Source organism: Aphidius gifuensis, linkage group LG3 (genome assembly GCF_014905175.1).
Source record: "Aphidius gifuensis isolate YNYX2018 linkage group LG3, ASM1490517v1, whole genome shotgun sequence".
In the NCBI taxonomy this organism is placed as follows: Eukaryota; Metazoa; Arthropoda; class Insecta; order Hymenoptera; family Braconidae; genus Aphidius; species Aphidius gifuensis.
Window position 1 is genome coordinate 5,538,471 of NC_057790.1, and position 24,095 is coordinate 5,562,565.

The 24,095-nt window shown below is 28.7% G+C and overlaps 1 long non-coding RNA gene across 4 annotated transcripts in view; it reads right to left on the reverse strand.

The window, feature by feature from the left end:
* The window catches only part of LOC122851641, a 130,161-nt gene that overhangs the window by 10,103 nt on the left and 95,963 nt on the right, over positions 1 to 24,095 (reverse strand). For 3 of the 4 annotated variants that reach the window (XR_006373718.1, XR_006373719.1, XR_006373722.1), the window contains 5 exons: positions 23,170 to 23,478; positions 22,640 to 22,790; positions 21,794 to 21,927; positions 14,102 to 14,290; positions 6,500 to 6,673 (listed from right to left, as the gene is read on the reverse strand). This is a non-coding gene — a long non-coding RNA (uncharacterized LOC122851641). The remainder of the gene's footprint in view (positions 1 to 6,499; positions 6,674 to 14,101; positions 14,291 to 21,793; positions 21,928 to 22,639; positions 22,791 to 23,169; positions 23,479 to 24,095) is intronic. The other variant, XR_006373720.1, reaches the window with a different exon arrangement.

The following is a 24,095-nucleotide window of genomic DNA, read 5'->3' on the forward strand; positions in this document are numbered from 1 at the left end:
ATTAAAGTTAAATGAAGTGTTCAGTTGGTTTTATTAAAATCATGGACTTGTCGACTGTTGTACCTGTTATTTAAAATAAATAATGTTAATTCGAATAATATGTGTTGAGTATGTAGACACAAAATATCATCAGACAATTTTGAGTAAGAATATTTGCCTCTTTAATTTAGCATGGATATCTTCAACAATCAACACATCCAATTAGCCAAAAGTTTTCTCTAATTTGGCACACGTCTGAATAATTCAAGTTTTAGTTTTAATTTATTTAAATATATTTCTTCCTCGTTTGTATATACACACACACACAAAATAAACAATGTCTCATTAACTTATCAAAAATAATTTAGACAGTTAATAAAATGATTAACATGTTGCATCAAAGTTTGTTAAAAGTATCGACAAATTGTTAACCTTAAAATCGTGATTAGAAGTTTTTAGTTTATGTGATGAGGTAGTGATTGTATCGGGCATATACTTTACCACAAAACAGCTCGAAAATGTTATGCCAAGAGCAACCACGAGGGTCAATTAAAACTCGCTAATTAACTTGGTTTTAAATTAATTAAAATTTTCTTTTATAAAATCTATAGTAATGGAAGTTAGTCTCAATTAAAATACATGATATATGTATAGCCTTAAATGCATTTTTCACGATCGATAAATGTGTTTTTTTTTTTTCGTTCAATGTCTCTTTATTTCTATATTCTCGGATAAATTTTTGAATAAACTGTCAAGCAATAAAAGAGAGAACAAAGTCAAATAAAAAGAAAAATTTAACGGAAAATAAAGATGGAGGAAGAAATAAAACGAAATTGTCGTCTTACCTGAATTTAACGAGGGATTTTTTAACGTATATTTCTTTTCGCGGTCTAGCGATAAGAAGCAGGAGAGTCGCACTTCTCATCGCTGTACGAAACCCCTCTCTGTCCTCTTACTGAGCTTGAAAAAACTGAGGATAAAATAATCCTCATAATTATCAAATTTTGCGCGCTCAACGAACTTGGAGGTTATATACTGCAAAAGGATCGTGAACTTGCTCATTACTGTGCATCAAAAGAAGAATTTTCATTTTTTTTTATTTTCATATTTTCTTTTTTTTTACCCTTATATTTTTACTCTTTTATATTGCTTTGTCGTAGTGATACTTTAACAGCCGCGGATAAAAGAAAAGAGAAAAGTCATGAAAGGGCACAGAGCGACAAATTGCAAAAAACAACCAGAAGAAAAAAATAAATACCAAACCAACATTTATTTTTTAGCAGTTTGTGTGATCTTAAAGGCTGATCTCATAAAGAAACAAAAAAAAAAAAGAGTAAAATAATATATAAGTGATAAAACCAAACGAAAAATAATAGAAGAAAAGAAAAAAAAAACAAAATTCGATGAAAGTTGAAATTGTCAAAGATATAAAAATTACTGGATAACGAAGTCTTTTCGATCTTAATAACCCATTCATGAGTCATACGATGTAATGAGATCGCAGTAGCTTTTTACATCATTACATAGTTAATGGTAAAAGGGACAAAAAAAAAAATAAAAATAATGGTTAAGGGATGATGATGTTGAAGCAATAAAATTGCTAAAAAAAAAAAAAACAAAACAAAACTGTTAATTATGAAAGTTTACGAGGCTACAACGACAGTCTTTTAATATTAAAAGGGAAGTGAAGAAAATAACGAGTCTCACTGCTGTGGGTTAAAAGTCGAAATTGGAATGCTAATTTTTTCTGGTTATGTCGATCAATGTGAATTTAATGTCTGACACTTAATGGGACTATCTACTAGCTCCACATGGCTCTTGCTAATTTATTCCTTATCTCGTGATTTTTAATTTAAATTTTTTTATTTATTTTCTCTTTTAAATTTATACTCAATAGACTTTGTATTTTCAAGGGACAATTGCGTTGTTCTAAGTACAAATATATACACAGAAAATAGACACATTCAATGGTTTATAAATGGCATTAATTTGTGGGCATCACAACTTACGCACACTTAACCCCATCCCAAAACTAACTCATCCACCCATCACACACGTCATCTATTGTTTTTGCTATATATATAAATATACATATACACCCGCATATATACATATATATTCAAGGCAATATATCTCTTAGAACCCTTATTGCTGAGGGTAGTTTGTCATGTTAATTTCGCCCCCGCGAATTTTAAGGGGGGAGTATAGAAGCCGCCCTCCTGGGCTTTTAACGCACTGCCACCATCACGTCGTTCATTTTGTCTCCACTCTGATATGCACGTTTGCTTCCTTTCTCACACTACAATATCAAAATTTATATTTTTTTTATTATTTTTTATATTTATTAAACCCTTTTTCACTCACTTGTCTACCGAACCAATCTACAACTAGTTGTATATCTATATATGTTTATATATACATAGTTAAAAAATAGATAGACAATGTCACCAGTGAAAAAGATGCAAATATGCCTGACGCCGATGAAAGGGTTAACTCGACTGTCGGCCATTAATATGCTAATAGTTTTTGAGTTTCGAGATTCTGGCTTATGAAAGTTATTATCAGGACGTAATGACCCGCAAACGCTTTTTCCGGAAGGGTTACTACAAAGTTCCGGGCGACAAACTTCTATTATTTTATTTTTAAATTTTTCATTTCTATTAATATATTTTTATTTCCAATCTATTATTATTCATTTTATTATCATTTCTTTTTTTTTTTTTTTATCAATAGATAATCTCATTATATCTACTTGCATTATTAAAATAAAATTTCGCTACATATTTGTTTTGATTGTATTGGATTAGAAAGATCAATAAATAATTGTAATTGGAAAAAGTTTAAAATCTTTGAAATAAAAATTGGAAAAGGGTAGAAGGGGGGCATTGATGTTTTATGGGTAGTTGTCCAAAGGGGAATGTTGAAAACTCGTAAAAGCCAAATGAAATTCACGTGCTAATCCAACAGATGATTAAACCTTGGTTTACTACCATACTAGCAGAGAGAAATAACATACAAACAACAACACTATATACACATGAATATCACATATGTAAAGATACTAAAAAATACAAAAATAAAATAAAATAAAGAAAATACTACTGAAAATTCTATGATCTGTGATGTGCTTGTATAAATAGTACTATGTATATAGGTATGTCTCATAAAAAATAAACCTTATTTTATTATTCATGATGTCGTATCATTAAAATCCAACTCAACGTAATTATGTTTCAAGAGTTGAGAGAAAAAAAAACCAAATAAATAAAATAGCATTAAAATAAAGTTAAAAGAAATTAAATATATAAATATTACAAAAGAATTAAGAAAATAAAAAGGAAAAAAAAAAGAGTTGAATGATAAATGAAAATATAAAATATAAATTGTTTTTTGTTTCAAAGAAATATAAGAAAAAATATATATATAAAATCTACGTAAAAGTATTTAACAAGAAATATATTTAAACAAATTAAATATAATATCATCTAGCCTATCTTTATGTCACCAGTCAAGACTTCAAGAGTGATCCTCTTGAGTTTTAATGTATTTGTCATAAAATTAGAATTAATTTCAATTGGTAGATTCTCTTGGTTCATTCACACAGTATCATGTATAAATATAATAGTTATATATATTTCTTGATTATGTGCACACTGTCATAACGTAAAACACTGTACGCACGATGGTTTAGGTTTACGGATAAGGCATATTATGATTAAACATATAAGTGTGGAAACATGAGATATAATATGTATATGGTAAAACTGGTCATGAAGGTAAAAAGAGAGAGAAGACAAGCTTGATGAAGATGAAGAAGAAGAAGAAGAATAAGTGGGGTGTGAGAGGGAGTCAAAAACATAAAACAATAATGGCAAAACATTAAACGACAGAGCACTTAACACTTGATACTTAAACAACTGGCAAATTGCTCCCTTGTCAGTTTGGCTTTAGTTGAGAATTTAGGTGCCGGAACTTGACGTGTATGTTTGGACGACGTTTCTCAGAGACCAAGAAGTTTATATGTACATATATATATCACTCATAACAATCCGCGAATAAGGCAAAATATATATAGACACATTATATTAATAACAACCCTCTCTCTACCACCCTTTGTTTCTTCATACAACTACTCTGGTTCAAGTACCTCACAGTCTGTTTTCTTGTTAAACAATGACAAATATTTATCTATTGATATAATAGTTAATTAACAGACAAACAATATAAAAATAAAGTGCTTTTAAATCATAATATTATTTTTAATAAATTTAATTAAAAATTATTATCAATTATCAATAAAGAAATAATAATTATTTTTTACTGTATATTAAAATATAAAGTTTATAATATATTTATTTTATTAATGTGTTGATTATTATTTATTTATTAAAACAATAATTTATATTTTTATATGTGTCAATAAATGAATATTATATGGATATATTGAACGTATATTATTACAATCACTCGCTCAATTATTAAGTCAGATAATTGGAACGAGTGTACACGTGCAATGAGACTTTATCATGGTCATCAGTATACTTTCCTTTCACAAGTGATTTACGAGTTGACTTTATTTATATACATTGTATTAAATTATAGTCAATACCACCCAACCGCGACAATTTAACTCAATTGGAAAATTCGTAATTCCCTTGATAAAATTGCCCCCCTTTTTTATATTTTTATTGATATTATTATATATTTTTTTTTTTTTGTTATTTTGTTCAGAGTGATTTGGTGTTATCTGTAGAAATCTGTGTCGATAAATTTGGCCCTTCACATAAGACGTAATGAAAGTCAAATAGTGGTTTAGTTTTGACACCCTTCTTTTTTTTATTCCCCATCCCTGAGGCTGACAAAAATGAGCGCTTTAAAACCATATATCGAAAGAAGAAAAAAAAAATAGTAAGGAGAGGCATATGGCTTGTTGGAAGGCATGCACGTGTGTGTGACAAAAAAAAAAAAAAAAATAGGGGAAAAAAAATCAAATAAGAGAGAAACATTGATGAAAAAAAATAAAAAACATAAACCCACTGGTTAAATCATGGCAGGGTTGTGTCCTATACTGGATCATCCTTTGAAAATTGTTCAACCCCCCTTATTATCACCAGCCAAAATCCGTACACTTGGGCCTCTTTTTTTTTTTTTTTTTTCTTTTGGTATGATCATGGAGGGAGAAATGTGATATGCGGGTGTGCACGACGCTTTTTAATTTTACAATATCCCTATAAAATATTCGCCATAACAGTAAAAGTGTTGGCAGGGTGTGAGGATTCTACGGACTAAGCTGTGATTTGCGAGCAACGATATTGCCCCATGGGATGTTTTCCAAGAGTTTAGCCCCATTTAGTTTTTCTCTCTTGGTATCATAATATAAAATAAGATTTTTCGTGGCTTTTATTTTATTTTTTTTTATTTTTATTTGTCGTGCATCTTTTCCCCAACTGCTGGCCAGATAAAATAAATTAAATAAATACAAATAAAAGTCAAGGTATGCTTTGCTAAATTCACTATTATAATAAAATAAATTAAAAAAAAAAAAAACAATTTCAAATATGCTTTTTCATATATGTTTATGAAATTTTTAATCAAATATTCATTATGAAAATTAAATTTGTCATATGTGTGTGTGTGGTTTTATTCATGGTGAAGAAGAGACAACATAATATGACAATGAAAATATATATAAATTAATGAAACCTTTGGTACAATTACTTGTTGAATAAGACAAAAATAGCTAATATAATTTTTATGAAAAAATACCAGTAGATATAATTGCAAAAAGAATTATAAGAATTTTCAAATATAACCCGGAACTTGAATTTTCATTTAAAAAAATCTTATTTGATTATATACTTAATATATTTTTAAGTTATTACTTTATGTCTTTTTTTTTTTTATTTTTGTGAATCACTGATAAATTTTTTGAGGCATATGAGTCGCCCTGGTTATTATCGTAATGGCCGTGTACTTTAACTTTCGTCCATAATAATAAGAAAAAAAAAACAAAATGAAATTGCATAATTCGTTAGAGTTTTGTTTCTTACTTTATTGTTGGGTTTGACGAACTTTTTAAGGTATCCAAAAGTGAAAATAAAAGATAAACAAACTGTAGCAATTCCAAAAGATAAATGCACATGATAAGCACTTGTGAGGCGTGTACACTATCATTATCTTGATTATCTGTCTCATTTTTATACTTACAAATTTTATTACTTTTTATTTTTTATATCTTTTTATTATTTTTAAACAAGACACGCCAGGGTGTCTACAGTGTCGCAAAGGCGTAACTCATGAGGGTGGTTAAATTATTAATTTTTATGCTCGCGGATTACTGAACGATCGATGCTTTTCTTGATAAATAAAAAATTATATTTACCAACAATAAAAATAACCAAGAAAGATGAAAAAATATAATTTTGTTACTAGCAAAAAAAATACTTTTACCACAAAACCCCTATACTTAACCAATAAAAATTTTTTATATATTTAAAACAAAAAAAAAAAGTATACATACTATATAGCAGGTGTATCGATGAAAAGATAAATTTTTATCACCATCAGTGTCCATTAGCAAATGTCACACAGTCAATGCATTTTACTCCGTTACTCGTCATTATAAAAACAAATTTCCGAGTAATTTTCTTTTTGTTTTTAATCGGCTTTGTTCTTTTTATTTCTCCAATATTTACTGAAAATGGAAAAAAAAAATTAAATTAAATTAATGAAAAAGTTATTTTACTATTGTCATTAAATGAACACATATATATATAGAAAAAAAAAAAGATGACAAGAAGTTAGTGATAGTATAGGTGGACACAACTCGAGAGACAATTATTATCATATGAAAGTTTTTGTTTAAATTTTGGGATGATATGGAAATGGTTTTAACCGTGATTATGTGACTTTTCTCAGAGAGCTACTCTTAACCACCATTATAAATATATGTATATCAAACACATTCCCTCATGATAAATAAGCTCGTTCTTTTCTGCAAGCATTATGCGCATTATGCACCATAGAAAACCATTAAAAGCCCGAGGTTGTAAACCGACCTTTTAGACTTTATGACCTTTTATGAAAACGCGTTAGTTACTTGCTGACAAAATGTACATATACATGTGTGTGCCATCCAAGAATTATCCTTAATTTTTTTTTTTCTCTTTTTATCTACTATTAAAAATATAAAAATCTGATAAATTATAATTCAAATTTTTATTTTGTTCTTTTGATAGATCTAATTATTATGTAGTTGGTTTACCAAAGGGGGATGTATTATTATTATTTTTTTTTTTAGATATTGTTTAATCATTTTTAGCTAAAAAAAAAAAATCAGGGTCACGAGTGATGATCATATAACACAAGAGATTTAAGGGTCTAAAATAGAATGGGAGATAATGGTATATATATATATAAATATTCTAGTCGTTGAGAGGGACAATGTCGTGACTTTTTGGGGAGATAATTAATTGCAGTCCTTTAATAACTTTGTCCCTTCTTATGAGTAGGACATTTATTAAGTACCAACAGTCCAACTCTTGAAATTCCATTGGCACATGTATTTATCATTTGTAATGTAAAATTTACCATCAGGGATTATCAACATAAAACTACATTTAATAATAATAATAATATTATTAATATAAGTCTATTTGAAAATATAGCAAAGATTGTAATATTCATTTTTCAAATGAGATGATAAAATGTAAATTATTCTTTCACAATGCTAATTATATTTTCAATTTAAATAACAGTGTCAATGTATCATTAAAGTTGTTCATTTACATAGCAATGTTTTTTTATTTTTTTTTTCATTCTTTGGTTAATGATAAAAATACACAATGGCATAAGACATTTAAATAATAAACCTGCTGAAAGAAACAGAAAGAATATGAAAATAAAAAATTAAAGACAAAGTAATGATGAAATTAATTTAATTCAATGGAAATGTTATATGATGTAAAATCACGTTTACCACCTACAGGTGAACATTAATTATTACAAGTAACAAACACATTAGCAACACAAAGTTATAATTATCAACAAGTCATGCGTGTAACATACACGCAACAACATGATTGTCTATGAATAAAAAAAAAAAAAGATAATCTGCCACGATGAACTAATGATCAATCAGATCACATCGTACTTTAAAATCATAAATAAATAATTTGAAAAAAAAAAATATATATATAATCACCACATATTTATATGAAACATAAAAATATTTAAAATGTAGGGTGTTATAATTATCCATGGTATATGTATATATAACATTGGTGGTAATTTAAACATGTGACGCAATGAAAAAACCGGCTGAACACCTGTGTACGTCCCACACGATGTTGCCATCAACCACATCAATGACAACAACACACACCATATAGGTAATGACAACATTAACGCAACGAAACTAACATTCATAATGTCGATTTAATTTCTTCAATCAAAAATTTGTATTGAAATAATGTAAATAAACAAAACACGCATGCATTTGGTGATTGTCGACAAGATCAAAATCAATGTAGGTCCTTATTTTTATACGTAAAAATATAATAAATGTTCATTAATATCCACTTGACACACAAAGTCAAGGGTGACAAAGCCAGAATGTAAAAAAAAACAGGTGCAAATGTTGTAACCCTTTTACTAATGCCACAAGAAAAATTAATGTAATTTTTTTTCATTTCTTTAGAAAAAAAAAAAGCATAAAATAAATCAAATGATAAAAAAATCCATTGACCAAATGTCGCGTTTATATACAAAACATTTGTAATAAATATATATAATATCAGCAAAATACAAAACCTTGACATGGACATATTTATCCAATATATATTCTACTTGGACTGATAGTTGACATCAGTTATGTCCAATAAATGTCAAAAGCCAAAAAAAAAAAAATGTATTGGTATAAATATATTTGTTCCAATCTGATGTATATCGGTATTGAGCAATTTATTGTACTTGGTGAAATTTTTCACATTGTTCAAATAGCCAATATATATATTATACATACATTGTCCGTTTCATAAAAGGACATGGTGCGATTAATGTTTTTCATTGGTTGATACTGGTCGCATTTAATTTTCCCTCAGCAATGAATGAAAGTCAAGAATAAATCGAGGGCAAAGCAAAAAAAAAAAAGAAAAACCACTGTCAAGGACATTTCAGAAAAAAAATATCAAGACATTCTTGGTGCAATGAGGGAGAATTTTTATTTCGGTGACACAATCATGCGGATTTCGTAAATGAAATAATGAAAAAAAACAAAAGAAATATATTAAAAAATATTTTTTAAAAATGAATAAAAAAAAATTGAACATTATTTATAAACTATGAGATACTTTGCGATAAAAATAAAAAAATTAAAATGAATGAAAACAAAGAGAAAAGAGAAAAATAAAATTATAATAATAATATAAAAAATAAAATGAGGGTAAAAGCTGCTGGATAGCTGGCTGATCTTTTTTGAAGTTATTTTTTTCGTTTTTTTTTTTTTTGTTTTTGACTGGAGAAAAGTGATTATGACTGATTCCCGGCAATATCCACCCTACAGTGTGTTGGTAAAATTCACTTGGCAAGGAAATTAAAAACAGTCGTCCGGAATACGCACCCTGCCCAACCAACGAACGTTCACACTAATGGCAAGCATCGTTCATGTCAATATGGACCATTGCCTGTATTACCATATTACGTATTTTGAATGTATACCATATACACAAGTTATCTATATATATATAAAACAAGGGATATCGCTTATAAATACCTGGCAATTACAAAAACTGCCAAGTCTCTTCCTCCACTGTCATTTACATCTCCACCCACCAATTTTAAATTGTTAGAGAAACTCACGACGATTATATATATCGTATAGATATATCCGAGGGTCCCCTGAATTTTTCGTTACTTTTTCAATTTTTTATTTTTAAATATCTATATATATACAGGGGACAAAACTCCATTTTAACTCTCATTATTTTTTTTATTATCTAAATGTTTTTATATTTTTCATTTTTCAATTTTCTATATTATACATTCATACATTGAAATGAATAATAAAAAAATGAAAATACATAATAAAATTAGATGCAAAAAAATAAAAAAAATGTAATATTCTTTAGTTGATTTGTTTGATATAATTTGGATGAGTTATTTATTTTCAAATGACAAGTAGCGTCAAAGCAAATGTCGAATTTTCACAATGCAAACTCAAATGAGAATAACAATAGAATAAAAAAAAAAAAATGACACGTGCAGCCTCAAGACTTCCGATCAATTAACTTTGCTGCTGTGATCTACTAGTAAAAGCAAGGGACTCAAATATATTTATATGAATGATTATTATAAAAATAAAAAGACATGAACAACCAGAGGTAACATTCAGCATCCTTCAACTCTTGGCTCCCACCCCTTTTGAATATATCCTCTTGTTACTACAAGCTATCTTTTGTCACCCTCGATACATATCGAAACATATTGACGTGAATTTTACAATAGAACCAATATTCTATATATATATCTATACACACATATTATTATTTTTTTCAAGTACACTTACAATATAAAATAGTAAATATTAAAGCACGATCAAGTCACTCAACTATCGTATACAATTGTATATTGAGTATTCTTTTATTATTATTAAATAGTATGGGTAATAGTTGTCATTGAGTTCACCTGATTGACATTGGTATATATACTTTTATTATTTCATGGGAAGCACTTGAAATTTCAAAACCCATGTGACAAAATTATTATTTTTTTATTTTTTCAAGTTTATATATATAATGAGCCTCATATATTCCTCAACCATCCCCATGTCATATATAAAATAATAAAAATATTCATTCAAATATAAAATTTTAAATTACACTCATTTTTTATCTATGCAAAAAAAAAAAATTATAATATGAAGATAAAATTTACTTTGTATTATTTTTAATAAAAATGAATTTTTATTTTTCTTGTTAAAATTATTACTGATAATTTTTTATTTTATTTTATATTGATCATTTAAATTTTTTCCTTCTTTTATTTGCAATCATATTGTAGTTAATTTTTTTTTCATTTACTATCCCCTTGTATATGATTGAACAGTTAATGACAGCATACGTTTCGTCTATTGATAAGTGGTAGTGGGTGCGAGTAAACTTTACAAAATATCACACTAGGAGGGCGGGTACTTGCAACTTTGTACATTCCCATTCCATTTTATTTTTCATGTGTATATATTCTTATATAAAAATGAATCGAAAAAAGAAAAAAAAAAAAAAAACGCGAGGCGCTTCCCACACGTGTCAAGTCACGTGTTTGATAATTAGATATTCTTTAGGGTGTACATTAGGTGGTCATGGGTCTTTCAAAAACTCTCTTTTGCCTCCTTGATTGTAGATGGATAGACATACAACACAACCAAACTTTTGTGTGTATACATTAAATTGTATTCCATTAGAGAGCATCTAACATCTCTCCCTTTTTTTTTTTTTTTGCCCCTGATTTTCTCTGCTCTTTTTATTAATAGTCGATTGATCTAACGGCTGGATAACATGCGAGACAAAACTTTGACTCACCCGCGGGAATCGGTAAACTAAAGTCTTTCGATTTATCCCCTCTGATCTCAGGGTAAAAATAAAAACACAGGTCAATCGTTGAGCTATGTTTTTTTTTTCTCTTTTATTTTATTTTTATTATTTTTAATTTTTTTTTATTATCGGTTTCTCTTTGCAATGTTTTTCTCTCTCTCTCCCTTCCTATTAGTTTACTGAAAATTTTATTTTTACCTTTTTTTATCTCGAGAATCAATTTTTATAGTCGCACTTTTTTTTATTTTCACACCCGTAAGAATAAAAATTAAAAACATAAAACACACGAAAAGCTATTAAAAAATCAAACCAGGTGCTTTGTTATAAAATTGAAATAAATATTGAAAAATATAAAATTAAAATTTTTTATTTTTCTTTAATTTGTTTTCCTTTTTTTTTCAATTTGCATTTATGACTTCTCAATATATGATGATTTATTTTTATTTATTTTAACGTTATTTTGAGGGGTGTGTCTGGTCACTTTGAGACTCATATATGCATTCGTGTTTATGTGCCTATAAATGGAGGCGAATGAGCTGCCTGACAACACTGATAATTGCCAACTCGCGTAAAACCAGTTAAGAGCTTGTCATTTCGATTTGCATATATCTCACAATAATTATTATTTTCTCTTACTAACACACGTGTTTTTTAAACTAATTTTTATTTTACTTTTTTAGAATATATTTTCACCCACTGACGAATTACGCAATCAATCATTTTCCCAATAGTAAATAATTTATCATATTTATTTTTATTCCCATCAAATTAATTTTACATTTTATTTACATTGATAAAAAATTAATGATAACAACAAATAAAATATTGTCGCATTGTTAATTGAATACTCAATGTGTGCCACGTGGCCAATATAAAAACAAACGGATAATACCAACATGACAATGAAAAAAAAAAAAAAATAGAAAATTGAGTTTGCACGGTTAATGTATTATCATCATAATACACAGACAAATATACAACACGTTTGTACATATATACAATATACAAATTGTACTTTTCCGTGTCACGCACAACTCATTCCTAATTTTAACTTCCCTATATGTATATACCAATCTTCAATATGCCCACCATTAAAACATCCTCTTGACACAACAAATGCAAACACGCATGTGTGTATGTGTTTACACATTTTAATAAAAACCACCGAAAAAACTCATATTAAATAAATGCCTTGGGACATGAAAATACACCTCGGTATAAAAAAAAAAAATAATTTCCCCTTTTACATAGCTGAGTAAAAAAAAATTCAAATGCTAAACAAAATCAACGCGAAGAAATTAAAAAAAAAAAAATGAAAAAAATAAATAAGTAAACAGAAATAAAAATAAAGTAGAAAAAAAAAAGGGTTGAAAGGTTCAGCATGTCCAACCCTTGCTCATCCACTCATACTTCAGTTTTTGGTGTGGCTCACCGAGTGATTAAAAACAATTACCGTTTCGACGGTGCCATCGCTCGTCCTAACCCTTCATCCAAGTATAATAATGAGCAAGGGTGGAATCACATCAGACTCCTATTCGGTTTGAAAATAAAAAAAAAAAAAAAATGAGAGAAAATAAAATAAAAAAAAAAACAAGTTAAATATATAAAATAATAATAAATAAAAAAAAAAACTAGCATCTGAGGCCTGCGGGTTATGTGGTTGAATTTGAGTATCACCCTTCTTGTTCTGTCATTTCCGCGAAACATTTGTATGAAAATATCAGACATTGGCCCAAATGGTCTTGGAGAAAGCAACGTCAAAGTCGTCGAAAACAGTTGGGGTTGTGAAATCGTGTGACGCCTATTGGCGCAATAGTATAGAGGGGAGGTAAGGGAGGAAAAGGGTTATTTTGTACACTGACAAAAATATACATACCAACATATATATGTAATTTTAACATCTATAGTATTGGTGGTTAGATTGCGCGAATCATTTACCAAAGAGAATAAGTGGTAGTGGTTTTGTGTGAAAATACCAAAAGGGGCTGTCCAAGTGTACGTGTGTGAATGCATTCTTATACTTCTAAATCACAAAATAACTTCGACCAGGGTGACGGTAAATGGTCGACAGACACACTTGAAAAGTGAATAAGTATGTTAAATAAGTATATATATATATATGCATAAATGTATGTAAAAGAGATTGGGTTCAACATCCCAGTTTTCATTCTCACCACAAAACCCGTATCTGCAAATTGCCGGATGCGAATTGAAGTCTTTCTGGGGATGTTATACCAGAGGATAATATACCCGGAGCAATAGGAAGTTGATAATTATCTTTCAACATATTTAATTAATTATATAACTGCATAAAAATAATTTAAAATAATATAAATTTACTCTACTGTAGATATTTTTTAATTGAATTTTTTTTTGTTTTTTTCTTGAATATATAAAGTAAATAGAAAAAAATTAATTTAAAAACCAAAATATCTCTCAGTTATATTATTAAAAAAAATTAAATAATAATGTATGGCCGAAAAATGGTGATGGTTAAAAACGTAATATCACAAGTGATTAAACAATTTACTTACAGATGGAGTTTTTAACTGGAGCATTTTATGCCTATTAGATTGTGTCCCGTGTTTCTCTCGTTTCTCATTACTATGCATAACCACATAGCTTCTATATTAACACCAACCACATAAATACCAGTGTGATTAAAAATGCTGTTGCTGATAAAATTCATACATTTTTCAAATGTGTTTTGTCGACGTATATTTCTGAAAAAAAGGAAAAAAAAAAAATTAATAAAAATAAGGAATATTTTTGTATTTAGATATAGAAGTGAAGCTTTTTATTTTTTAATAAATTTTCATATTTAAATATATTTTTTAAATACGGTTAAATTGACCCTCGTCCACTAGGTAGAAAATAATTATTTCCTCAGGGATGTTGAACGGAAATTATGGAACAATTACGAGCAGTTCTAGTGCTTGGTAAAAAAAAAAGTAAAAGAAAAAAATATAGTTTTTCGACAGGAAACGATAGAAGAGAAAATATCACGTTAACGAGGCAAGTTAGAACAGGGTACTACTGTGTAAGGGTTGTGAATTTTTTTATTTTTACTTTGTTGAGCCAACCTGTCTCGTATATATAAGCATGAACTGGACAGTTAGACGCTGTCCAGACATACACATGTATATACATTCACACTTTTAGCCAGTTTGCCTCGAGGGAAAATGCAACTCCATGAAGACGACTACCGTCCATCGGCTACTATCTAGATCTTTATGGGGTCGCTTTAACTACATCCACAGTTGAAAATGTGTGGGAGACAAATAATCACACAAACTTCCACACTACACACAAACTAATGGCAATTTTCTGTCTCTTATTTTTCACCCTATTCAACCGGATTCTCTTGGCTTATTCGCGTTTTCTCTGGAATTTTCCTCGACTTTTAGAGCTTAAAAAAAAATTGCACACAATAAAAAAAATAAAAAAAAAAAACAGAACAGAACAGAGAGAAACCACCTTTATTTATTATCAAGTCCATTTTCAACTGAATATTTTACTCAATTAACAATTACTGTGGAGTGGAAAGATAAAAAAAAAAATATATATATAATCAAGGAAAATAAAAAATTAAATTAAATAAAATAACAGTTTAAATAAAAAATAAAAAAAAGTTTAAATATATATATAAAATGAAATGATATAAAAATGTTAAAATGAAAATCAATAATTTTCATTGTGTGTGTCAGTTTTTCTTCCCTACATATAAAACAGGAAAAATCATAAACTTGAATTTTTATGGGACACGTCAAATTCGATATAATAGAGTCTAACAAGTTTATGCATTTTTCCCATTACGAACACAACAGAATCATGCTGAAGAAAAATATAAAAATAAAATACCAAATGCACAATATCTTTCTGGTAAATTATTTGGCAACAAGCTCCATTTTTTTTTATTTTTATTCTATTGAGATTGTCACATATCTCATGTGTTTACGATGATGTGGACGAGTGATGCAGTCATTGGAGACAATAGTACATGTAATATAATAAATATAAATTCAAAAAAATGATGATGATGATTGGAAATACAGTTTTTCGTAAATGCGTGTCGGAAGAGGGAGTGTAGAGGTGGAATAAACTATTCATTGAAATAAAATAGTCGCGTGCCATGTAAATGATAAAAGCATCATAATCATGATAATATTAAATTGAAGGAAAAAAAAAAATTGACAAGACGTCAGACACTCGATCATATGAACATCATAAATCGATTATCTTTATGATGTATAGTATTATCAATATTTCCATCTCTATTAAATTCAATTTCAAGTACTACCATTCCCCTAATTCTCATAATTGTAAATTTTCCTTAATCTCGAAGATAGAGAAGACCCTTTTCTCCAAATTATACCAAAGTTTCATGATTGAAACTCGTCACAAACTGCCAAGAAATACAGTATACCAAAAAAAGAGAGAGAAAGACAGTGCGATCGCTCAATAAAGTCTGATTTCAGATCAAAGGAAAAAAAAAGTAGCTACTCAATGAACTCCGCACTGATATAGAAAAAGTAAAAATAAAAAAAAAGAATGCTTCAAAGTATTAAGTTAGGTAAAATGAACCGAAGAATAAGCCAAAAAAAAAAAATATATTTATACATTGGAATGGGAAAATGAGAATTTTCACATATAGCAAACAATTTTCTTTTCCCCAATATCAAACGTTCTTATCTGTGTTGTATTTGATGCTCAGGACATTCTTTGACATTATTTTTTTTATTTTACTTTTTTCATTTATATGTTGAATAGAGTTATTCCCCGATGTTTATATTGACGAAATAGAAATTTTGTTTTGAGATTTCGGACGTTGTTATACTGAGAGAGAGAGATCTGAAGGAATGAGTTATACATGGCGTATGTAGGGACAATTTGATAGAGATGATTTTGTATATCAGTGAATGATATGTACTCCTCTGTGAATAAACTAGTAGTGTATGTCCTCGTTTGGTCCGCCCATAGCGCGTTTTCCTTTACCCCATCGTATTTCGATTCACTCATATGATATATAAATATCTACATGCTTATATATATTTTATATATAAATTCATATATATATATCAACATTAAAAGTCCACAAACATTCAGTTTAATTTCACATGCAAATATAACATCAAAAAGCCATATCATATTCTATAACTTTTTTTTTTTTTTTTTTCATAATATTTTGTCAATTTACAAATTGAATATTGATAGAATATATATAGACATAATATAAATATATATTTAGCAATTTATAAAATACCATGAATAAATAAATAAAAAATATAAATGAATAAATAAAAATAAATATGTAAATAAACAATTATATTGAAAATTGTTCAAGTATTTGCAGAATTAAAATTACACAAATAAATCAACAACACGAGGGATGATTGGCATAAATCGATTTAACGGATCATAGAGACACGCGGTGTGTGGCTTACACACATCATTCAATAAATTTTGTATACATATACATTATTATATACGTTTTTTTATTATTTGTTTAATGTATATATATATATTGTTGCGTTTGTGATGAGACAGCAGGAAAACGTCATGCCTCGTCGGTTACGAAAAAATGAATTTTTCTTTCTTTTTTTTCTATGTGTACATAGGTATACATATATTTTTTTATCATCCTGATGGGGGTTCAGTGTAATCGATGATGATTCCCTGCTTTTCGTATGCACAAGTCACCCAATCGACTTCCGTGTTCACATTAAGTAAATCGACATTTTTTTCCAAAATACTATTTTTGTCGCCCTAATTTTTTTTATCTTCTTTGCGAAAATAAAAAAAAAAAAAAAATGTACAGACAAATCATCCGTGTAAAGTGGCATACACAATTCATCAGGTCTTCACTCATTCCATTCACCTACGACGTGTTTATCAGACCGTGTGTTTTAGTCGGCCAGACGTGTGAGAGAGCATCATATTTATATATATTTTTTTTTGTTTTTTATTTGATATGACTTGCAAAATTCCCCTATGAAAGAATGGAAAGATATTTTACAAATAATAATGCAAATCATTCCCAGAATGCAGAGGTCCCTGGATATAATATGAGTGGTAAAACTATATACAACGTAAAAAAGAGGGATATATGAGTGAATAAGTATGTAAGAGTAAAAGAGAAAAAAGGAAAATCGTGTTTGAATAAATTGTGTGTTGAGGATGCCTTGGATGTAAATGACATTCAAATTTTGCCAGCCGCGTGGCAAAATGACAAAAATATATGTATGACTGGCTTTTTACCCTTCGCTACTATTTTTTTTTTTTTATTTTTTCTCTTTATTTTCTATATACTGTATACGTAATTGGCTCGTATTCAGATATCGAGGAATTCAATTCAGCCACAATTTTCAACGTGTCGTGGTAGACAATGCTTCTTTTTTCCCCTTTCTCCTTATTTTTCTACAACCCATTTTTCACATTACATTGTATACTAGTATATACTGTTTTTTTTTTTTTACTTTGCAGTTTTTTTTTTTTTTATTTCTACCTTTTCCTTTTTATTTAAACTGACTTGCAAAAAAATAAAAAACAGCCAACTGTAATTTTTTGATAGCCAGATTTTTCCAATCTAATTTATGATATTCATTTTTTTTTTTTTTTTCTATTGGCTATTGTAAGATGAGGGGTATTAGTTTCGGTTGATTAGTAAAGTATCAAAATCAAATAACAGCTGACATATATTCAGCTGTTTGAAATCAATGAATAGATCTGAATATATATACAAATAAATTTAGGTCAAAAAAGATAGAAAATCAGATAAATATATATACAGATAAATTGAACTGGACAATGTCCACTTTCATGTCAAATGTGGATCAAATACAGTAGTCTGTAGTCAAAGCATGTCAGTAAAATATATAATTTACCAGTGGTCAGTTTCCCATCAACACTCAACGCTTTTCCCTCAATTCACAATATTCTCCCTTCATCATCAACAAATACCAAAATCCAGTTTAATAGATATACCAATGATCTTAAATCTTAAATCACAATCAAAACCATACGTTTTCAAGAGAATTTTGATAATCATAAGTACCGTGAGACTAGATTTTATATTATCTGTATACATTGTTATTTTTCAAATTTATTATATCAACTGATTTAATTGGATTCTGATTTCATTTTATGGTCATCTTATTTTTATTTTTTCTTCTGAAGTGTGCAATTAATAATTGACAGTATACATCTTTATGAATATAAGGGTTGAGTGTTCATAGAAAGTGGTGAAATAAATATACGTGTGATTTATTCTTTACACCAACCAATGTCCATTAAAACTTTTTTTAATCTCAACATAATTTGAATGGATATTGCACGTGGTCAGTTGGTTCATCCTCATTTGGTCATCTTGGGTGTATTGTTGATTTTTGCCTAATGAAGGGTATCATTTTATTTTTCAAGGTGTAATATGAAACCGGAAATAATATAGAGATCATTATATTGATATGTGATGTGGCGAAAGACGAAAAAAAATAATAAATATATATATCAATGAAAAAAGGTCCTTTAAGATTCTTTTGTATTCTCTACGATATTTTATGTGTATTTTATAAATTGACCAAAGTCTGTAGAGTCCCCTGTGAGGTGATTCAAGATAGAAAAAAAAAAACAAAAAAATTGCTTGTCTTGGCCAAGGGTTCATATCGGCTTACCCCAATTTTACCCCAATCATTTTGAAACCTTAAACCTCCGGAGTCTACGTATTCTTCATATATTTTTTTTTTCTTACTTCCTTTTTATCTTATATTTTTTAACAGTATCTCCGGACATATTTTTATATCGCGGATATTGATATATAAAATCGGTATAAGACTGGTCTGCGTATGGTTACTTTGTACGTATACATATGAAATGAAAATGAGGGTGAAATAAAGCTAGAGTATGATGAAGAAATGAATAAAATAAATAAAATACAAAAAACGTTCAAGATTGATAAATCGTAGTCTGTCAGAATATTCGTGAGCCAATTTTTCATGATGGTAGGACGCGTACGAATAACGAGTAGCACACTGAGAGACACAGAGATATAAAATTGATAAAAAAAGAAAAAAGACAGAGAGTGAGGTATCGACATTTTTCAAGCACTCGTACGGAACGAGTAGTTTTTCTCTGTATATTTTTTTTTTTTTTCGGACTCACATATTCACAATATAAAGGGATTCGATGACACACGTATACTGTATTTATATACATATATATTAGATGATACCGAGAACTTTGAAAAATGGCTGTCGATTTCCTTAAACCGTCGCTCGTATAACGTAATGCGAGGTGCCGGTGCCAGGAAGTCGATCAACCCCGTTGCGCATCGTCACCCCAAAACACTCTTGAATAACTAAAAAATTGTTTTACTTTTTTATTTTTCATCATCTTCTTTTGCCTCAATTTTCATTTTATTTCAGAGTTCTTTTTTTTTTTCTCATTTTTTGTCTAGTAAAAAATAATATCTAGTCAAAGCACGAGTAAGACAATTTTTAGCAAAATATTGCTAGCTCTATGGACGTTATAAAATATCCAACCCCACGGAGCGGTCATAAAATTCACCACTCGGTTGCAAGCATACCATCAGGTAGATAGGACACGTAACGAGATATTTTAAGGCCAACTTTTTACAACTCTTTGTCCAGTACATACCAACTGCCACTTGTATACAGTGGCTGCATGAAAAAAAAAAGAAAAAAAAAAGTATAATTACGTTTGAATCTTTAACGCGTCCGCAAATATTCTGTGTTGCGAGTGGAAAAAAAAAATAGTTAAAAATATTGCGGTACCAAACAAAAAAAATAAAATAAATATATAAAATGTAAAAAAAAAAAAAGCAACATGACATGAGAACATCCCCTTCCAAGACCATCAAAAAGACCCTTAAAACTACACGTCTGTCAGTTGATGAAGTATTGAGCGTTTCCACTAACTAAATGTGATAAAATTTTATGATTTTTCCGAAACTAATGGAAACTAAATTTACGATAATGTGTAGTCACGTGCACAAAACTAAACAATCTGTATATATACACAATTTGTTGAAAAACTTGAGTGAGAAAAAATATTGTTTCTTTGGCCACAAAGTATAACAATCTCCGACTGTAATATCCGTTGATCTATCTTGATGATTTTCACACCACCCCCGGTAAGTGGTACACCACTACCTACTACAAAATACCATCAATTCTAAAATTCAACAAGCTACCAAATAAAAATGGGCCTCATATACAGGAAATGATTTAAAAGTATCAGATACCAATGAGATTTAACAAAAAATAAAAAATATATCTGATAAATTTAAATGTGATTTGGTGTAGGATATGATAAGAACATACTGGATGCGGGTTTATAAATATAAATTATATAAATAAACTGTACGTGCATATGTTCTAAGTAACAATACATATAGAAATAAAATAATTAAAAGTCGAGATAACACAAGTATGGTGTAGATGCGAGTCATCCAAGCCACACCCGATGCAACAGTAACCCAACAAAACAACATTTTAAGTATTAATGAAGGCAGTGGTTGCTGGTCACACCATCAGGTCACGCCAACGGTATAGTTTCAAACCCATGGGTGGGATAAAGAGGCCATCAGAAAAAATAGAAAAAAAAAATAAATAAAAAAAAAAAAGTGTAAAGGGGCGAGAAAACACAACACACATATTAACAAATCCAAGAGTACATTATATACACGTGTGCATGCGTGTATATTCAATTGTATTTGTATATGTAACACATATAGTATCACATTGATGTAAATATATACAATAGGAAGGTACAAGCGTTGAAGTGAAGCGTAAAGGGAACAAGTCCCCATCGTGAGACCATCTCTTTACTAAAATACAGAGAGAGCACAAACCCCTGCACATACACTCTACATATATGTATGTATATTTAAAAAATAAATAAATATATATATATATTCAACAAGACCCTCATATATACAGTGAACGACACGTGACTGCTTTATAGCGAAGTTATAAGGGGTGAAGAGGGGAATTGATGAGAGAGGAAAGGGAAAATATTAAAGTAACTATGAAGACGAGGGCGCTGGCTCATCTATTGACCATGAAGGGAACCTCAGTGCCATCCAAAATCGATCAAAACTTGCCCCGGGTGTTTATACTCAATGCAACATATTTATCTATGTCTATTGTTTCATTTTAGACCTTTGTATAAATAATAAAAAAAAAAACAAAACAATGAACAATACTCACTTGACCGGACTCACTTATTTTTTATTGATATAGCTTTTTTTTTTTTCCTTTTCACTTTTAGATTTCTGCATTGAGCATAGAAAATTCATCGTTTCCGGCTGGTGAAGGGATATGTGATTAATGAAGAGACACATCTAGAAAAAAAAAATAATAATGATATAGATTATGTATATTTTTATTAATCAACATTAGGAAATATAATCGATCAAACACGCGATGGGATTGTATCGTGAAAGAGAATAAATGTGTGCACAGTGTTACATATGGGATTCCGTGACAGGGTAAAGGATTGTCATTGCTGAGTTAGTAATAGAGGGGAATGAGAAAGAGTTGGTTTGTGCAATTCAGTGAGGGTGAATTATAGGACATTCGTGGGTGCGCCTGGCGATATCCCAGCGTAAAAGTATCAAACCTGACTGCGCCAGAAAGAATAATAGAAAAAATAAAAATTGAAAAGCAAAAAAAAAAATGTATAGAAAAGAAATATATGAAGATGGAATGAAGCGAGACTGAAACTATAAACATGATACACACATGTAATTTTACCAATCGATTTGCCAAGTCAATTCACCGATTGGTTGTAAATCTTTTGACGTGGATTAAGTTCAAGTCATTATCACGTCATTTGATATATATATTTTCGTTTTTTTTTTTATTCTTCTTTTTGTATAGACAATTATTTTTATATATATTGTCTACATGATACAAACTTGGTAGCAAATTAATAGCTTCACATGATAAAAACCGTACCGTATTATCAAGTCCAAAAAGAATGAAAAAAAAAAGGGTAAAATAATGATGATAAAAAAATAAATGTAACAAAATAAAACAGAAGGAGATAATTACCCTAACGAACCAAAAATAATAGCAAGTTAAAATGACTTTTTATTCATGTCGTTAAATTGATTTGTAGCTTCCAAGATAAGTAGGTTTTAAAAAAGGCGATACGGATGGACGCATTTTTTTTTTTTCCTTCTCTATGTATACACTCTCTCTCCTAAAACATATAAAAATAAAATATATTAAAATAAAAATAAACAAATTTTATTACTACTTTGAATTACTGGTCTTTTAAAATTACTTGGCACAGGTGTTTTAATTCATTTAATTGATGCTGTTATAAATGATTGCAGGTAAATGTTTTGGGGTGAAAGTTGTAAATTAAGATAATTGCATGGGAGCTTTATATTTTTTATCTATTTTTTTTTTTTTCAGATTAGAAAAATTACACAGGTGGATAGATTTTTTATTACTTTTATCAAAAATATATATATAGGCACTTAGTGATAGGTGTATTGAGGAAGTATTTGATTCATTGGTTAAATACGGAAGTGGAAATGAGTGTGTCTTCCTGACCCAATGAATTTTTCACTTACCCTAATAAAAAATAATAACATAAAAAAAAAGACAGTTAGCATTGAGGAAGTATTTATTAGATTGGAATCTAAAACGCCCTTAAGTTTGAAAGTGCCTGAAAGCATATTTCCCAAACGCCATAGGTGGTGGTGGTGGTTTTTTTTTTTTTCAATTCCAAAACGGTTTCTCTTGGCTTTTTTTTTTTCTCTTTCGGCAACCCCCAACGAATTCAGACCTTTTCCACACCCTATATATAATCGAACACGCTACTTCAAGAGGGTCACTTGAAGAAATTAGCGGGTTCAACTTTATTAGTATTCGTCACGAATCTGCAAAATAAAATTAATAAATAAAATAAATAAAACAAGGTGATTGAAGAAATTGTATTCGATAAAAATATAGTGTTCTACACATGTATATAAAATTTATTCTGATTCAACATTTCGTGTGTTCCCACCATTATCAATTATGTTATAACTAAAAATTTATTGTCTGCTAATTTAAACTACTATATTACATCTGACCCACAAAATAAAATAAATGAGTAAAAAAAATTTTTAATGAAGAATAATGAGAATAATAAATATACCTGATGTTCCTCGGAAAAAAAACGAATGAATTTTGTTTTTATTTTATTTATTTTTTTTATAGGTCAACGGTGAGAAATAAATAACGAAAAAGTGTCGACTGATGATAAACCGTCAATTCCCATCATTAAATTGTTTAAATGTATTTTTGCAATGTGAAAAATCGAATATAAATAAAAATAAAAAATAATAATATAAATAAAAAAAAAAATCTTAAGTGATTGACAAGTCAAGCGTAAAGTTCAGTATTTATTAAGAAACTAAATAAGAATGATCATCTTCGTTCTGCACAATTTCACCGATTTTATAGATATTTTATATTTTTATTTTCTTATATTTCTTTTTATTAGTTTATGGTT